Consider the following 17,406-nt stretch of genomic DNA (forward strand, 5'->3'; position numbering starts at 1 on the left):
TTTTCTTGTTTTTTTTTTTTTTTGCATGCATGGTTATTTTTGCAAAATGTATGCTGGCTATTTTTATGTTGTTGAGTATCTGGATTTTGTTGTTGTTCCTCTAAATAACTTCAGTTTATGTTGGCAGAGAGGTAAGCTATTTACAGATCAACCTAATACATTTTTATACTGGTCTATAAATTTGTTAAGGGCCAAAGTGTAGTACTTACTCCTACCCAGACCTGATCAGATCTCCTGAATAACCTGGTGTTCAATGAGGCCTCTTTATTCTGACAGATGAGAAGTTAAATGCAATTCTTTGTCCTGCCTCATGGAGTTTTACCTGCACGAACACAGCTCAGTTCTCAGCAACAGACTTATGGGGAACCTGTGGGCAATTTTCTGGATCTCTTTCTTTGTAGCTTCCTTCTTGTTAGTACTCTATCCCATAATTTTTCAGCTGCCTCAGTGTCCCTGGACACTATTGTGCTCTGTGTGAGCTTCCCTTCCCTGACTTACACCATAAAGTACCTGTTGGAACAAAGCTGGGGTGCTTAGAAAACTCACCTTGTGTGCTTTTGCTCTCTAAGGGGTCACTGTTTTGTGTCATCTGTTGTTCAACATTTAAAAACTCTTGTTTCATAGATTTTGTCCAATTTTCTAGTTGTTAACAGCAGCAGAGAAAGTCTGGCCACTCCATCGTAGCCAGAAGAAACTTCCCTAATCCTCTCATCTCCAAATTCTACCATTTTCAGATCTAATCATATCTTATGAGACATCATATCCTGAAAAAACTTTTTTTTGGTGTGTTCATATGTACAAAAATGGAAACAAATACAAACACAAAGTCTCAAATGTAAGACCAAGCTTCTTGAGAGAATGAACACATGGTAACTTCCGGTCTGTCTCAGTAGCCCTTTAATCTAGTTCTTTTTATTTGCTGCCTGTGTCTGTATTTCTGTATCTATACCCATATTAATATCTATATTTGTTCTATATTTGTATTTCTTTATCTAAGTCTTATTTCTATCTATGTATCTATCTCAACCTATATTCTTACCTATCTCCCTTTCTGCCTATATTAATATAGATATGAACAGGCAGTCTAGTCTAGCATTTAAGGGCACAGCATTTGGATTCAAACAGCTCAGATTGAATCCCATTCCACCAAATATTGAGTCTTTGGGAAGATTATCTAATCTTTACGTACCTGAGTCTCTTCACCTGTAAAATGTAATTGTCTACCTCATAAGGTTGTGGTGAAGAATAAGTGAGTTAATATATGTAAAGCATGTAGAATCATGTCTGGTACACAGTAAGTGACTTGATTTTGGTTCAGGTCAGAATCTCAGGGTGCTGGGACGGAGCCCTGTGCAGGGCTTGGCTCTTAGTGGAGAGTCTGCTTGAGATTCTCTCTCTCCCTCTGCCTCTACCCACCCCATGCTCTCTCTCTCTCTCTCTCTCTCTCAAATAAATAAAAAAACTTTAATAAAATAAAATACATTGTGTTAGTAGCTATATCTGATTACAGGGAAAGGTCTTACTGAGTCCCTGGGACCAAGCTCCCAACATTGTTGGGTTTGAACCTCTAGCACCTGAACTTGCTTTCAGAAACATCTGGAAGTGAACTTACAGTTTCCTGGGGTGAATAGGAAATGAATGTGACTTGGAAAAATATGAAAATTTCTATTCAAATCAACACATATCTTCTTAGGAACAGCAGCCTTTCTGGATAAGCAGTCCAGCTCCTAAGAAGAATCATGCTGCTGGGCAACTCCTAACACCTGTTAGTTATTCTATTGGACTTCTTGTTTCTGAAACTCTTTTATTTACAGCCCTATGTAGTGGTATTCATGGTGTATGCTGGTCACCGGTCACCTCTTTGTAAATTCTGTCTTTCCACAGCAGACTCACCTCAGGGTCCCTGTGGTTTCAGTATGTGTGCTTTACACCATCTTCTCCAAGGCTTCTCAAGCCATTACAACTGGCTCATGCAGGGCAATTTATCTCTTTTCCTGCTTCTACTTCCTCATTTGCATGTCTTTCCTACCCCATATCTCATCAAAAAGGCTTCTTTAGTACAAGAAGCCACCCTCTTTAAAGCTCACTGAGGACTTATTAATAGATAAATGTGTTTTTTTTAATTATGTTAATATAAGTAATTCAGATATGATGAAATTATTAGGAATAATCATTCCTTAAAGAACAGAGAATACCACCAGGGTCACATAGACAGTACGCTGCAGAATAGGATTCTGACCTCAGCTTGTTTATATACTTCACAGCAAACACATAGTTTCATTAGGCCAAGAGGGATCCAATAGTCTAGGGGAATCCAAAAACAGAAGCTGAAACCTCTTCACCTTTACTTTTGGTGTGTGGGACAGCCTTTTCTTTTCACCACCTGCCTCGTATAGAAGTCACATTTTCTTTCTTTCTTTCTTTCTTTCTTTCTTTCTTTCTTTCTTTCTTTCTTTCAGTTATTATAAAGAGAGGAACATAGGCTTGTTAGATTCCTCTCTGCCCTTGAGTCATCAGAATGGATGCCCAAGGTGATGGAAATTCTGCTTTTCCTTATTAAGGCTGCTGGACACCACATAAGTGGCTATTTTTTTCCTAGTTTCTTAATTCTGGTGCCAGTACTCTTGAGATACTTTTCTCCTAGAGAAAAAGAAAAGGGTGAAAAAAGTGTTGAATTTTTTAATCCATTACCTGCAGACCCTCAGAGCGCCGAATATTTTTTCCTGTGGCACTGAGAGCCTAAGATGGCTCATTTCCCTCTGTGGGATATAGGTTGAGCATACCTGTGTGTCCCAAGAGCATTGTGTTGGGGTCATTGCTGTTAGTAATGCAGAATTCAGCTCCCTTTGTGCTGTCACTGAAGGTTACAGGGTTTTGCTTTATGTAGTCACAACTGGAAACTGGACTTGTTCCAAACTGTAGGAAGGTGACTGCTGGGCCCTGACAGGTTCGTTGTGGCTTTCAAATCTTGCAAATGACATCGCTTATTGTATTGAGTGTGTACATGTAGACAATTAAACAGTAGCTGGCATGCTCCTATTTGGAAACCACAGCCCATGACTGATTGTCCTGTGTCTGACTTGGGCCCTGCTGGGGACCGGAGAGGGAATTAACATGGATTGCATTTAGTGTTTGTCAGATACAGTAAGCTGGCCTTGGTTGAAAAGGTAAGAGTGTGTCTATTTTATAGTAAATGCTTTACTGTAAGCAGATATTAAAAGATGACATTTTTGATAGATTTTCCTGGTTCTCTATCTGTAGGACATGTGCATCTCTGGGATTCATCTTATTAATGTAGAGGTCTGAGGGTGACACCTTACTTTGTCATCACACCTTAAAAAGCCAATACATATGCACAAGTATGCAGCATTGCTTAACATTTGTCATTAGAGCAAAGGGGTCTGGCAGTGGCTACGTACCCCAGTGCATTGTCTAAATTAATCCATTGAGGGATATTGAATCACTTAATCACAACGCACTTTCTGCCTTGGTAGGCACGCTCTCCCTTCATTAGATTTAATATATTTCTCATTATACAAATCTGCCTCTGCGACAATAAGTCTTGTTCATAAATCAGTTTGCCCTTTTGCTTTGCAGATGCAGAGAACTTCCATCAAACAAGACATAAATGGAGCCTGTTAGACAGGGGGTCAGAGTAGTCATCACCAGACAGTAATATCTATTCATTAAGATGATTTTTAATGGCATATTTTAATGGGCAGAGGTAAAGCAATTATGATTTTAACTTCTTGTTTGCATTATAAATAAGTAAAAGGAAATATAGTAACAAGGATTACTTGGAATTCCTCTGATAAATCCCCAAACTTCTTCCCCTCCTTCCATCTGTGTCTGAGCCAAATGCTTGGGGACTGAGAGTTGGCTCATGGTCTCTAAAGTCACCACAATGGCATCAAGGCTGACTTAAAGACCAAGGTGTAAAAACCAGTATGCATGTAGAGATAAGCAAAATGTTTGGAAATCACTTAAAAAAATAGCTATTGAGCAATTGAGGTAGAATTATGATTATTGACTCCAAAAAAAAAAAAAATCTTTTTTTCTTTCTCTTTTCTCTACCAATCTACTCAGTAGACCAGAATATTTGAATAGTCTTTTTGTGAGACAAATTCTGATTTATTGCATATTTAGTATATGTCCTAGCACAGTATTGACCCTTTTGCTCATTTTTTTTGGATCAGATTCCCCAGAGCATTGTCTCTGTTATTGATCTCTAGAAAGAACACACTTTTCTCTCCCATTGATCATTTCTATTGTTTTCATTGTTATTATTTTATTTCATAATGTCTATTTTTATCTTAATCTCTCTTCTTTCCTTGGATATTATACCTTCATTAGTTTTCATGGATTGGAAATATATTTCTTTTCTGTTGGTTCTGTCTAGATCTCAGATGCATAAAAGAAGATTAAGCATAGTTTTGGTTCATGACCTACCATCAGCTCAGGTTTCTTTGTTTAATTTTTTTATTTAATATAAAGCTCTTATAAAACTATTACCCCAAATAAGACCTAGGATCTGGACTTTCTTCATCTAACCTTGTGGCCTTTCTAACCTGTCTCCCTTTCTTCCTGTACTTTAGATGAACCATCATCCTGGATCCTATGTGTTTCTTTCTTCTTCATATAGTTTTTTTTTAAAGATTTTATTTATTTATTAATGAGAGACAGAGAAAGAGAGAGAGAGAGAAAGAGAAGCAGAGACATAGGCAGAGGGAGAAGCAGGCTCCATGCTGGGAGCCTGACATGGGACTCGATCCCAGGTCCCCAGGATCACGCCTTGGGCTGAAGGCGGCACTAAACCACTGAGCCACCCAGGCTGCCCCATATAGTTTTATTATGTCTTCATGAACACCTAAAATTATATGTCTTTAGTCATCTTATACTTTATGAGAAGAGTCTCACGTTGTGTGTAATTTTGTTTGGAACTCCCCCACTACTTATTTAATATAGAAATGTGCATTTTACAATTGTGTGGATGCAGAATTTTGTATATGTCAATCAGATCATGTTTATTAGTATCAATGTTTAAACCTTTTACAGTTTTGAGGCTTTTTTTCTCTTACCGTATCACTTACAGAGAGAAGTGTGTTAGGATCTCCCACTCAGGTTGTAGGTGTGTTGACTGCAGCCAGTTCTTTTGGTTTTAGGCAATATTAATATGTGGATGCAAATTTAGAGTTGTCATATTTTCTGAGGTAAAATAGGCCTACCATCATTAAGAAATTTCTAAAATTTCTGTATGATTTTTTTTTGCCACAAAGTGGTATCTACATTGTCTGATACTCATATAGCAATATTAATTAGAAGAAAAAGACCAAAGACATAATAGGAAAAAGGACAAAAAGACAAAAGACATTTTTCAAATAAATCAAGGCAAATTGCTCTTAAATAAATGAAAAGATCTTAACCTCACTCTTAGGAGTTATGCAGATAAAAATTCTGTGGAGATTCACTTTCTTATCTGTTATAAATTTCTTTCAAAAAAGATTTATTTATTTTACAGACAGCTGGGGAAAGAGAGAGAGGAAGAGAAAGAGAGAACACACATGAATGGTGGGGAGAAGAAGAGGAAGAGGGAGAGAATCCTCAAGCAGACTCTCCACTGAGTGTGGAGTCCACGGGGCTTGATCTCATGGCCCTGAGATCACAACCTGAGATGAAATAAAGAGTTGGCCACTTCCTGACTGAGTCACCCAGGTGCCCCTCATCTGTTATGCTTTAAAAATAGTCAATGGTCTGCAGAACAGTGGGTTGGCAAGTCTGTGGAAGAAGATGCATTCATCCATGCAGACAGTATTCTAGAAAGGTACAGCCCCAAGGTGAGGGATTTGGCAATATCTGATAAATTGCTTATGTATGTATTCTATGACCCAGAGTCCATGAGTCTATCCTGACAATACTCCGCAAATATGGTCATAAAGCAGAATATGCAATATGCTACCTTTTGTGTAAGAAAGGAGAGAAAATAGAGTAAATAAATAAATTTACTCTTTTTTTTCTCCAAAAAGGAATACAGGAAGGCTAGACTAGCAACTAATGAAAATAGTTGACAATAGGGGGTGCGGGAATGGGGTGAGGCAGATGGATATGGGCTGAGACTTCTTTGAGAATTCAGTTTGGACTTTTATTAATTTAATTTAATTAATTTTGTTTCAGGTTTTTATTTAAATTCTAGACAACTAATATACAGTGTAATATCAGTTTCAGGAGCAGAATTGAGTGATTCATCACTTACATATAAGCCACATATGTTTTAGAGATTCAAAAACTCAGCGAAAATTGAATACAAATAAAATAATGCAAATCTAGGAAAATAATTATTGCGAATAACTTTTGAACACTTTTAGTGGAATTTATTTTAAGATAAAAAGGACTTCAAAGAAATCTCAAACTTCTCATAGTAATTTATGGTTAGCAGTAACAGTTGTAATTTTTAAACTTTAAAAAATATATTGTGGGATTAAAGCAAATTAATACATAAATATTAAAGTTTTTATAAGAAAATAAAATGTAAAATAAAAATTCCTGTAGTTGAAATTCAAATCTGACATATCAATATGAACCTCTCACTATAAAAACACCCACAATTCCAAGCTTTGTCACTGAACATACCTGGAAACAATGATGCTTGAGTAACAATGTACACACCTACTGCCTAGATCTTGGTTCTAAATGTCATTCTTCATTAGAGGCAACCAGGGCTCCTTGTAGACATAGCGGATTCCAATTTGGGCAGGAAAGAACAAGTAGGCCTGGGACATTTTTTGCCAGAAAAAAAGGAAACGTTCAAAGACTAATGAGATTATGTCTAAGAGACACAAAAGTCAGCTTGAAGGGGCTCACTGAGAAATTCGGGACAATTTGAACATCAAATACAATAATGCCTTTTATCAATTACAATGCATTAAATCCACAAAATGTCATGAGTCTATCATAGTGGGGCTGTAGGGTAGGGAAGAGGGAAGGGCTGACTGTTACAGAGGAATGCTAATTAATAAGTGCAGGACGAATGAGAGATTAGAAAATCACCATTTCCAATCCCCAATGAAATAAATGACTCACTGGTTCAAGTAAGCCTCTGCAATCAGTGCTAATGCCATTGGATGAAATGTTTGGAAGCAGGATATTCACAAATGGCTGAAATACCACTTCACAGATTAATTACTGACTGCCAAATGCAAAAGAAAAAAAATGCACTTTTAAAATAGAGACATCTGGGTCTCTTATTAGGGCAAATGAACAAAGTTAACATCATTAACAGTGGGATGACCTGACTTTATGAATTTCTTGGTGGGATGGAATCTGAAGTATGCAACACCCTTGAGCTATACCTGTCCAAAATGTTTAACTTGTTAAAAGTGTTTAACTTGAATGAATCCTTCAAGTGTCTAGGCATAATTTTCAATTAAAGTCAAAATTCAATAACGCTGTGAGAAAAGTTAGGTAGACATCAACTAGGACACATTCTCAAAGACAGATAGCCTGAACTTTTAAAAAAGTCGATGTCATGAAAAGTAAGCAAACGAACAAAAAACCCAAGAAGGTGGGGATCCCTGGGTGGCGCAGTGGTTTGGCGCCTGCCTTTGGCCCAGGGCGCAATCCTGGAGACCCGGGATCGAGTCCCACGTCGGGCTCCCGGCGCATGGAGCCTGCTTCTCCCTCTGCCTGTGTCTCTGCCTCTCTCTCTCTCTCTGTATGACTATCATAAATAAAAAAAAAATTAAAAAAAAAAAAAACCCAAGAAGGTTGAGGGAGTGTTTTTCAACAAAGGCAATGCCTGAACCTTGACCGGACCTTTGTTTTTTTAGTAAAGGAATTATAAAAGGCATACTGGAAACAATTGGAGATACTTGAAAGTGGACTGGGTATTAGTAAATGTTATGGACTTGGAATTCTTATTTATTCTCTAAAGTGGAACAATTACATTGAAGTTATTCTCTTAGGAAATAAATGATGAAGTATTTATGGGTGAACTGTCATGATATCTGCCATTGTACATGGTTTGGAGAATATATATATACGCGGGGGGTGGGGTGTGGATGGAGAAAGCAGAAAGGAGAGAGGAACAAGCAAATATGGCAATGTGTCAACAGTTCTCGACTCAAGTTGTGGGTGTACAGGTTCATTGTATTATTCTTCCAACTTTTGTGTCTATTTCATGTTCATAATGAAATTGGGGGAAGTAAAGGACCTAGCTAGAAAGAAGCCAACTCACACAGCTCCCTTGTACTTGAATTATATCCCAGATACTGTGCGCTTAGAGCCTTGGTAACCAAAGTAGTTCTGCAAATCCCCAGGGTCGTTCATTGCAGACTGGTCACCACAACCTTGATATCTGTCAGTGGATGATGGGTTAAAGATTGTGATGTAGAAATACCACTAGAGTCAAGAACTGTCAACATTTTTGCTGTATGTGCTCCCCTTTCTTTCCCCTTTCCTCTGTCTGTCCCACCCCAGTCCCTGGCCTCCCTTCTGTCTAAACACACACACACACACACACACACGAATATTATCCAGATTTTTAAAAAAGATTTTATTTATTTATTCATGAGAGACACAGAGACAGAGAGAGGCAGAGACACAGGTCCCTCACAGGGAGAAGCAGGCCCCTTGCAGGGAGCCCAACTCGGGACCCGATCCAAGATCTCCAGGATCAGGCCTGGGCTGAAGGCAGCGTTAAACCACTGAGCCACCCAGGCTGTCCTATCCAGCTTTTAAAAAGAAGGAAATCCAGCCATTTGCAACAACATGGATAAACTTTATGCTGAGTGAAATAAGCTGGACTCAGAAAGACACATACTGTATGATCTCTCACTTATATGTGGACTCTAAAATAGTAAAATTCATAGAAACTAAATGGAAAGTTGGCTGCCAGGGAATAGGGGTGGGAGAGAGAGAAATAGAGTGATGGTCAAAGAGTATAAACTTTCAATTATGTCAGATGAATAAATTTTGGAGATCTTATGGATAACATCGTGACTATAGTTAACAATACTCCGGGATCGAATCCCACATCGGGCTCCCGGTGCATGGAGCCTGCTTCTCCCTCTGCCTGTGTCTCTGCCTCTCTGTCTCTCTCTGTGTGACTATCATGAATAAATAAATAAAATCTTTAAAAAAAAAAATAAAATAAAAAAAAGGGATCCCTGGGTGGCGCAGCGGTTTGGCGCCTGCCTTTGACCCAGGGCGTGATCCTGGAGACCCGGGATCGAATCCCACATCGGGCTCCCGGTGCATGGAGCCTGCTTCTCCCTCTGCCTGTGTCTCTGCCTCTCTGTCTCTCTCTGTGTGACTATCATGAATAAATAAATAAAATCTTTAAAAAAAAAAAATATAGTTAACAATACTGTAAAATTTACTTGACATTTGCTAACAGGGTAGATCTTAAATTAGGTCTTATCACATACACACACGCAGAAAAAAGAAAATAATAAGGCGATAGATATATTAATCAGCTCGGTTGTGGTAATCACAATTTATATTTCCATTATACCTCAGTAATTTTTTTTTAAATCCCTCCATGACAAAAAAGAAGTGCAGCATACGTTAGGCCTTACCCCAAACCTTCTGACTCAGAATCTGTGCTTTGACAAGATCTCCAGGTGATCCACTTGCCCATTAAATTTTGAGAGATACTGGTGTGTAAGAGAAATTGACAATTGAATTCTTAGGGAAACATGCATAATTGTCCAGTCTCTTTCCTAATGTAGCAACCAAGACTATGTGACACAGTCTTTGTAAACTTTGTAAATTTGAACAGCAGGACATAATACATCCGTGGATCTTTTTCTTTCACTCAGGAACATAGTATAATCACTCCATAATTATATTTGTCTCAGGACAGGTAGCTTATGAGTCAATAAACAATAAGCCTGCAAGCAAAGATTCATATTGGCTTCTGCTCCATTTACTTCTGTATTTCCTCTCATCAGATACAATTACAGGAAAATAAAGGGGCTTCCTCAAAGGGAAAAGAAACAAATGTCCACAGGAATCTGTTCTGGATCTCCCCTGCCAGCTCAGTATTTGCAGACTGCATTCGAACAGCTTCCCTGCGCTGCCTGGAGTAGACAGCTGACCAACAGAGCTGAATTGCCATCCAATAAATCCTGACTTCCAGAAACATGGTTAGATGATGGCTACGGAGACCCAAGGGGCCAAAAGGGTTTTCTCAAACTCTGGTTTATGAGGACTTATAATTTTTATCCACCTCAGGAGAAATGTTTCACCGTCTCCCTCCCCATGAGTCATTGGCTCCAAGATGTCTAATCTGGGCTTTCCAAATCCATCACACTTCTTGGGGATAAAAAGATCTATGTTAATTCAAGGTAGCCAGCATCGCTGGAGTCTTTTCCCCATTACTTCTGATCTACACATTAATGCGAACATAATTGGTGCATTTCACCCCATTTTCCTGCTAAGCCTAGGCAAGAAGTGGGAGACTTTTCATCCCTTGAGTCATTGATCTCCAGAATTACAGCCCCGCTGCTGCTGTCTGCTGTGTCTTCTGCACTTCATATAAACCCCTCCGGCTGCCCCAGAGGCTTGCACCATAGTTTGCCCAATGCAAGTAATAAGGCTGACAAATCGCTCCCTGTTTCTGACGCTTTTAAATGCAATTAAGAAGTTATAGCTTGTGGAAGTACTGCTAGGGTTTGGTGGTGAATAAACTCTAGATGCTATCTCTTCTTTATTTTTTATTTATTATTATTTTAAAAGATGTTATTTTTTTATTTATTCATGAGAGACACAGAGCGAGAGAGGCAGAGACACAGGCAGAGGGAGAAGCAGGCCCCATGCAGGGAGCCCTACGTGGAACTTGATCCCGGGTCTCCAGAATCACACCCTGAGCTGCAGGCGGCGCTAAACCGCTGCGCCACCGGGTCTCTATGGCTTCCTGTCTTAACCTGGCTGTGTTTCCAGAGGGATGTTCACATGACCTATACCCATAGCAGTCAACTTTTCCTTTCTTGACACTGTAAAAGGAAATAGGCCAGGTGGGATGCAATGCCTCTTCTTAGGGATCAGCTTTAAAGCCGGCTTCCTCCTCAGCATTCCTACTCAAATATCTACAAAACGTAGCAGACCTCCCTTCTCTGGGGGAAAAAAGGCAGGATGCGCTACATTTCTTCCCTCAAGTTTTTCTTTATCATCCTTCTTCTGCGATCACCAGTGGTTCCATGACCTTGTGCATGGTTCCTCCCTCTCACTTTGAAACCTTTGTCATGCCGAGTGAACTTAATCGAATTATGCCTCTGAAAACCACAGCATAGCTAAACAAGATGGACTGCTTTTTGCACGGTGTAGATTCAAGAACTGAATTTCTTGGTATGCTTATGAATTTTGGAAATCTGTTTAATTTCTCTGAGCCTCAGTTTTCTCATTTTTAAAACGGGCTAGATTTAGCTTTCTGGCCTGCTTCCTGACGCTATGTTAAGGAGCCAACTTAACTAGAAGCCAGACCACTCTTACGCTTTTACATGGAGACAATTGTAGATTAGTGTGCAGTTATAAGAAATAGAGAGACACTCTGTATATGTTCACCCAGTTTGTCTCACAGTAACTCTTAGTGCAGCTACAGTACAATATCACAGCTGGGAAATTGGCCTTGATACAATCCACTGACCTTACCAGAGCTCACTAGTTTAAAATGCTAGTTTTAGCATTTGTTTGTGCATGGGTGTGCATTTAGTGGTATTTTAATTTCCTGGGGCCACCATAACAAGTACCACAAACTCGGTGGCTTAAAACAATAGCAGTTTAGTCTCTCATCATTCTGGAGGCTAGACATCCAAAATTAAGGTGTTGGTGTTGCTGTGTTCCCCCCAAAAGCCTCCAGGGGAGGATCCTTCCTTGCCTCTTCTAGTTTTTGGTGGCCCCAGGTGTTCCTTGGTTTGTGACAGCATGGCTCTGGTCTCTGCCTTTGTCTTTACATGCCTTCTCCCAATGTGGCTTCACATCATCTTCTCTCTGTGTTCAGATTTTCCTTTTCTTTTAAGGACACCAGTTACATTACAGGATGAGGGGCTCACCCTGCTCCAATATGACCTCGTTTTTGCTGACTGCACGAGCAACAATATAATTTCCAGATAAGGTCACATTTTGAAATATTGGGGGGTTTCAATCTAACATATCTCTTTCGGGGATGCATTTTACCCTGTAAGAAGCTCTATGTGATTTGTCACATGTGTAGATATGTGTAGCCACCACTACACTCCAGGTAAAAACAGTTTCATCACTGCAAGCATCCTTTTAAGGCCATGGACACCTTCTTCCTTCTCCTTCCCCCTACTCCACACTTGGAATACCACTCATCTTTTCTCCACCTCTATAATTTTGTCATTTGAAGAATGTTTTATTAATGAAATCGTACAGACTACTTTTTCCTTTTTTTTTTTTTTTTTTACTTTTTCCTTCTTTAAGTAGGTTCCACACCCATTGTGGAGCCCAACCCAGGGCTTGAACTCACAAGCCAGATATCAAACCTGAGCTGAGATCAAGAGTTGACTGCTTAGCCTCCTGAGCCACCCGCATACAGACCACACACACACACACACACACACACACACACACACACGCACGCACGTAGTTGTATGTACCTGAGAATTTTCTAGACCATCAAATGGCAAGTTTTATAGCTTGTCTTCCTCCAGTTGTCTTCTTCTGGGCTCTTTGCTAATCCATATAGTGTCAGTCACTGACACTTCTTCCTTCTTTCTCCTACTTTCTTTACCCAAGAAGAACTGGAGACCATGAGAAATATTTGTTCTCTGGTTAGTAGATTGAAGCTTTGCTACCGCCATACTCCTCCAGGGTAAACCCTTGCTTAGTGTGGCAGAAACTTGACTGGGATTTGCAACATGTGCAGGAGTTGTAAATCTTAAGAAATGAAAGATCATAAAATTCCCAAGGGTTATGGATGGAAAAATGCATAATTAAGCAGCAATAGAAACACACACTCTTCGAGTTCTATGGGAATGTAAAGGCCATTAGTCACTTGCCGCATCTTTATGGTGGGTGCACACCTACTGACCCAAATAAGACTCATTGTGCTGCAGTAAACTCCATTGTTCTCCAGAAGCTACTGGGGAGCTTGGCAGGTTCTGGAAAGGTTGAAAACCCTTTATGGAGCTCATTGGTTCCCTGACATCTTTTACCTGATTTGCCTGTTTTGGCTATCTAATGGTGTATTTCCCCTGAATTAGGACAGCTCTTATAGATTTGCCTTATTTCTAGGAATTAAAATAAAATTGGAAGTCACACAATGCACTCTGCCAGATTTAGAATCTCCCAGCATAAGATATCAACTTAGATTTCTAAAGAGAAAATGCTAGCAATTTTTGGATGCTTCTGAATGAAGCCGAAGGTTGATCACTCGCTGTGGTCCAGCCTTGCCAACCCATTTTCATACTGGAGAGTAAGCGGGACCTCTCTCAAACCTTCTTCATTGTCCAACACCACAGCTATTTCTGTCTCTTACAAATGTTTTAGCAATTTAGCAATCTATCGACTTGACTTTTTTCCATAAACATGCTGCCTGTTCGATGCATAATTCAAATTCACACACAAACCGTGAGATGTTTGCTTAGCAAGAGCTATAATTTAAACGTAACCTCTGCAGAAAGCCATTCAGCAGTGCCTGTGTGTAAAGTATAATTTAGTCTTGTAGAAGCAATCTTCCCTCCGCCGTTCTAATATGTGAGCTTGTTTGCTAAATAATCATTGTAGCGTTTTGCTCAAAGCGGTGGTTTTATGTATTTTCCCCCCACCACTCGTAAATGCTGCCAAGGTAAATGAGAGTTCTTTGGAAACTGTTACTGTCATGTAGTTTTCATTTGAAAATGTCACAATAAAGCAATGTTCTTTGATGCCAAGTAGCATGGAACATTAGAACATGATAAACATGGTCCCTAAATACAGTAAAATAACATGGCATAAACGGCCTGATTCTCTCTTAAAATGAGAGGCTTTTTGTTGTTTTTATTCTAAAGGGCCTGATTGGGGGACATAGCTGGGAAGAAGATGGAGTGCATAAAAGGGCCGTCAAGGTGGGAGTTTGGAGGAAATTATTATTATTTGCAGCTTGGGCCGAATGGAAAGGAAGAGAAATTTGGGAGAAAAATGTACTCCAAATAAGTGAAATGGAGATTACAGTCCAAAATATGCCATTAACAACAAATTACAAAAGTCTTTCCAAGAGCCAGGCGGAGGCACAAAGTAAAAGCAAAGTTTTAAAGGTGTAATTTGAAGAGTCAGGAGAATGTACAAAAAAAAAAAAGTTACAGAGGCAATCAGATGGGAAAGGACACTATTTTTTAAGTGCACTTTTGCTACTTTTAACTTGTCCTGCCTACTACAACATTAGTGAATATCAACTATGACTTTTCTTGTATGTTTGAATCCTAAAAAATGGCTCACAGTAACAGTTGTTGAATCTGGTTGATGAGTGGATTGGGTGGTTGTTATATAATTTCTTGTACCTTTTTGAATTTTAAAATTATGACAATTTTTTAAAAGTTTATTCTATTTTAAGAGAGAGAGAGCAGGTGTGAGCAGTCGGGGAGGGGTGGGAGGAGACAGAGAGAGAGAGAGAGAATGTCAAGCAGACTCTCCTCAGACTGCAGAGCCTGATGAGGGGGCTCTATCTCATGACCCTGACATTGTGATCTGAACCGAAATCCAGAGTTGGACGCTTAACTGACTGAGCCACCCATGTGCCCCGATTATGACAAATTCTAAATTAAAAATGTGATTGAGAATTTGAATCCACTGAAGAGACTCTGTGAAGAGTAAACCAACAACATCACGGGATAGTAGTATGCAAAATGTTATCTGTATTGCTTTTGTATATTTAGAGGCATAATTATTGTCTTTCAGAAAGATGATAGAACCAGTTGTTAAAGTCTCATCCTTCAAACATTTATTGGGTGATTACTCCGTGTTATTCACTATGCTTTACACTAGATATTCAAAAATGGAAGATTTTGCTTTCTTCTCCAGTGGACTCAACATTCTACAGTTTTTAATGCTAAATTCCAGGGGAGCCAATGGTGGTTTATTTTCTCTTCTGAATAGTTCTGTGTTTAATGTCTTTCACCCAGATATTATTTTTTGCCTTACCACTTGTCACTATTTCCTGAATGACAAAAAATTATTTTTTTCCATATTATAGTCATGCCTTTATTCTGATTACTTACTTACAATAAAAGTTACTCATCATTATGCCTTATGATTGCTTCCAAAAGCCAGTCACCACTATAGGAAGTTTTCAACCACTGGGCATTTTTGAGAGAGTGAGCCTGCTGCTCTATGCCTGTTTTAGAGTGTGATTTCCAAAGCATTTGAGCAATAACAGTATAACCAGAGTAGGTACATGCATAACCATCACTTTAAATGGAAAAATACCCATTGATGCTATTGTTCTAATATGTCTCTTTTACAAAAAAGTTGCTTTATTTTAATCACATTTTGCATGTGTATTTACATATTGAAAATTCAGTAGTAAGTCAATGTTCCCTCTTAGTACGTTTTAGCTCAATATTGTCTTTTATTTGGTAGTTAGGGATAAAACTAAAGTGCAAGAAAAAACATAAGCTTCACTTGCTAATCATAACTGACTGGGTCCCAAAAGTCACGGCCATGAAATCTACAGTATAATGTCCTTTTCCTTCACATGAAATGAGTTATCATTCAAATTAATATTGTCCCATGATTTCTTGTTTTAGGTGGTGTAGGTGGTAAGTTTCCTGAAGATGAGGGAGCAAGCGCTTAGCACAGTACAGGTCTCTGACAAATGTGGATTGGATGTGCCTTTGTTGCCTTGAAACCTGAGTCTAGTGCTCAAGTGACATAGCTCACATTTTGAGGCAATAACTGCCTTCTCTCCCAATGACAGGAACAAAATTATGTTCAACCTTATGTAATTATTACAGTGATTCCAATGAAAATCACAGTGGTGGGGATGATTGGGTGACTTTCTATTTTTTTAACTTTTATTTATTTATTCATGAGAGACACCCACACAGAGAGGCAGAGACATAGGCAGAGGGACAAACAGGCTCCCTGAGGGGAGCCCGATGTGGGATTCAATCCTGGGACTCTGGGATCACACCCTGAGTCGAAGGCAAACACTCAATTGCTGAGCCACCCAGGTGCCCCCCGATTGTGTGAGGGCATGAGGGCATCGAAGTTAGTTTAGTAACAAGCATAGAATATTGGTCTGGGCCAAGAAATAGACTTGGTGAACCAGATGCAGGTTTTGCTTCTCTGATGGAAAGAGTCTGGGAAGAAATTAAATGTAACATTTGCAAGAAATAACTACCAAGGACTCAGATTGCCTCCAGTGAGTCTCACTTGTGCATATGCAATTCCCTTAAGAAGATTTTCCTACTAGGCTGACCTCAGAAGTCCACGTGCAAACACATGGTCATCTATGACTCTTCAAATCAAGTTATGATAACTGATAGAATCACAACGCCTCATAACTTGGAAAATGCACAAGGAGCTTTTCAAAGACCAGCTATGATTCTTGATGAAGAATCTCTTGCTATAAGGCTTCCCCGAGGGCCATTCACATTAAGCATCCCTGTTGGCACAAGAGGCTATGCTGTCCTGTATCAGCCATCGGCCTGTCTCTCTCTCTTAAGTCTCTTCTTGATAAATCGCTAGGAATATCTTGAGTGGCTCTGAATTTGGTCAGCGATTTCAGTTTTTCTAGAAGGATCCACAGCTCTAGGAAATCAAGGATTTTGCTCTTTTCAAGCCAGGGTTGGTGAAAAAGGGCCCCACAAATACTTTTGGTGGGATAGCAATTATAAACTGGGACGGTCCCAGGCAAGGGAGGATGAAAGGCCCACCTACATTGGGGGATTGTCTCTGGTTAGGATTTATTTGTTTCTAAACATGCAGAGCTTCAGTTGGAATTTGGTTTGGATGTGATCAGTACATTCGTTTGGTGGCACTACTTTCTGGGGGTTTCCAGAGTGGTCTTGTTCATCTTCCTCCTTTTTTATCTTCCTTCTCCTGAGTGAACCGGGCCTGTCCTGCTATGGGTCCCCTGCCAGTCCTTTCTCATAGCAGTACTCTCATAGCTGCTCTTTCTTGCTGGTGTTTGAGCTGATTCCCCTGACCAAGGAGGCCAGCCAGGCTCTAGTGTTGCTAACCTGAGTTCCTGAAGCCGCACCCCTATGTTGGCTTGTTTCCTAGAAATGGATTCACTGTAGGATATTGGTGCTTCTCAGAAATGGAATTTTGCCACAGAACTTGGGGAAGGTTTCATGCAAGCAGCCCCAGCTTCTCTTGTATGAGAAGAGGTGCCAGGACCTTGTACTGTTCTAGGTCCATTTCCATTCCATCTTCTCTGGGGCTAGTCCCTCCTAATTCTCAGAGCAT

At 39.6% G+C, this 17,406-nt stretch overlaps 2 long non-coding RNA genes across 3 annotated transcripts in view; one reads left to right on the forward strand and one right to left on the reverse strand.

The window, feature by feature from the left end:
* LOC144284517 (uncharacterized) lies at positions 1–3,161 on the reverse strand. The gene is made up of 2 exons (XR_013352948.1): positions 2,784–3,161; positions 1–2,640 (listed from the first exon to the last, which is right to left on the reverse strand). It is a non-coding gene; the product is annotated as an uncharacterized LOC144284517 (long non-coding RNA).
* Positions 2,907–17,406, forward strand: part of LOC144284516 (uncharacterized) — a 26,366-nt gene continuing 11,866 nt past the window's right edge. The window contains exons 1-3 of one of the 2 annotated variants that reach the window (XR_013352946.1): positions 2,907–3,167; positions 5,519–5,834; positions 9,948–10,602. This is a non-coding gene — a long non-coding RNA (uncharacterized LOC144284516). Of the gene's footprint in view, positions 3,168–5,518; positions 5,835–9,947; positions 10,603–17,406 lie in introns of those variants that run through there. The other variant, XR_013352945.1, reaches the window with a different exon arrangement.

The sequence above is a fragment of the Canis aureus genome, chromosome 15 (assembly GCF_053574225.1).
Source record: "Canis aureus isolate CA01 chromosome 15, VMU_Caureus_v.1.0, whole genome shotgun sequence".
NCBI classification, from domain to species: Eukaryota; Metazoa; Chordata; class Mammalia; order Carnivora; family Canidae; genus Canis; species Canis aureus.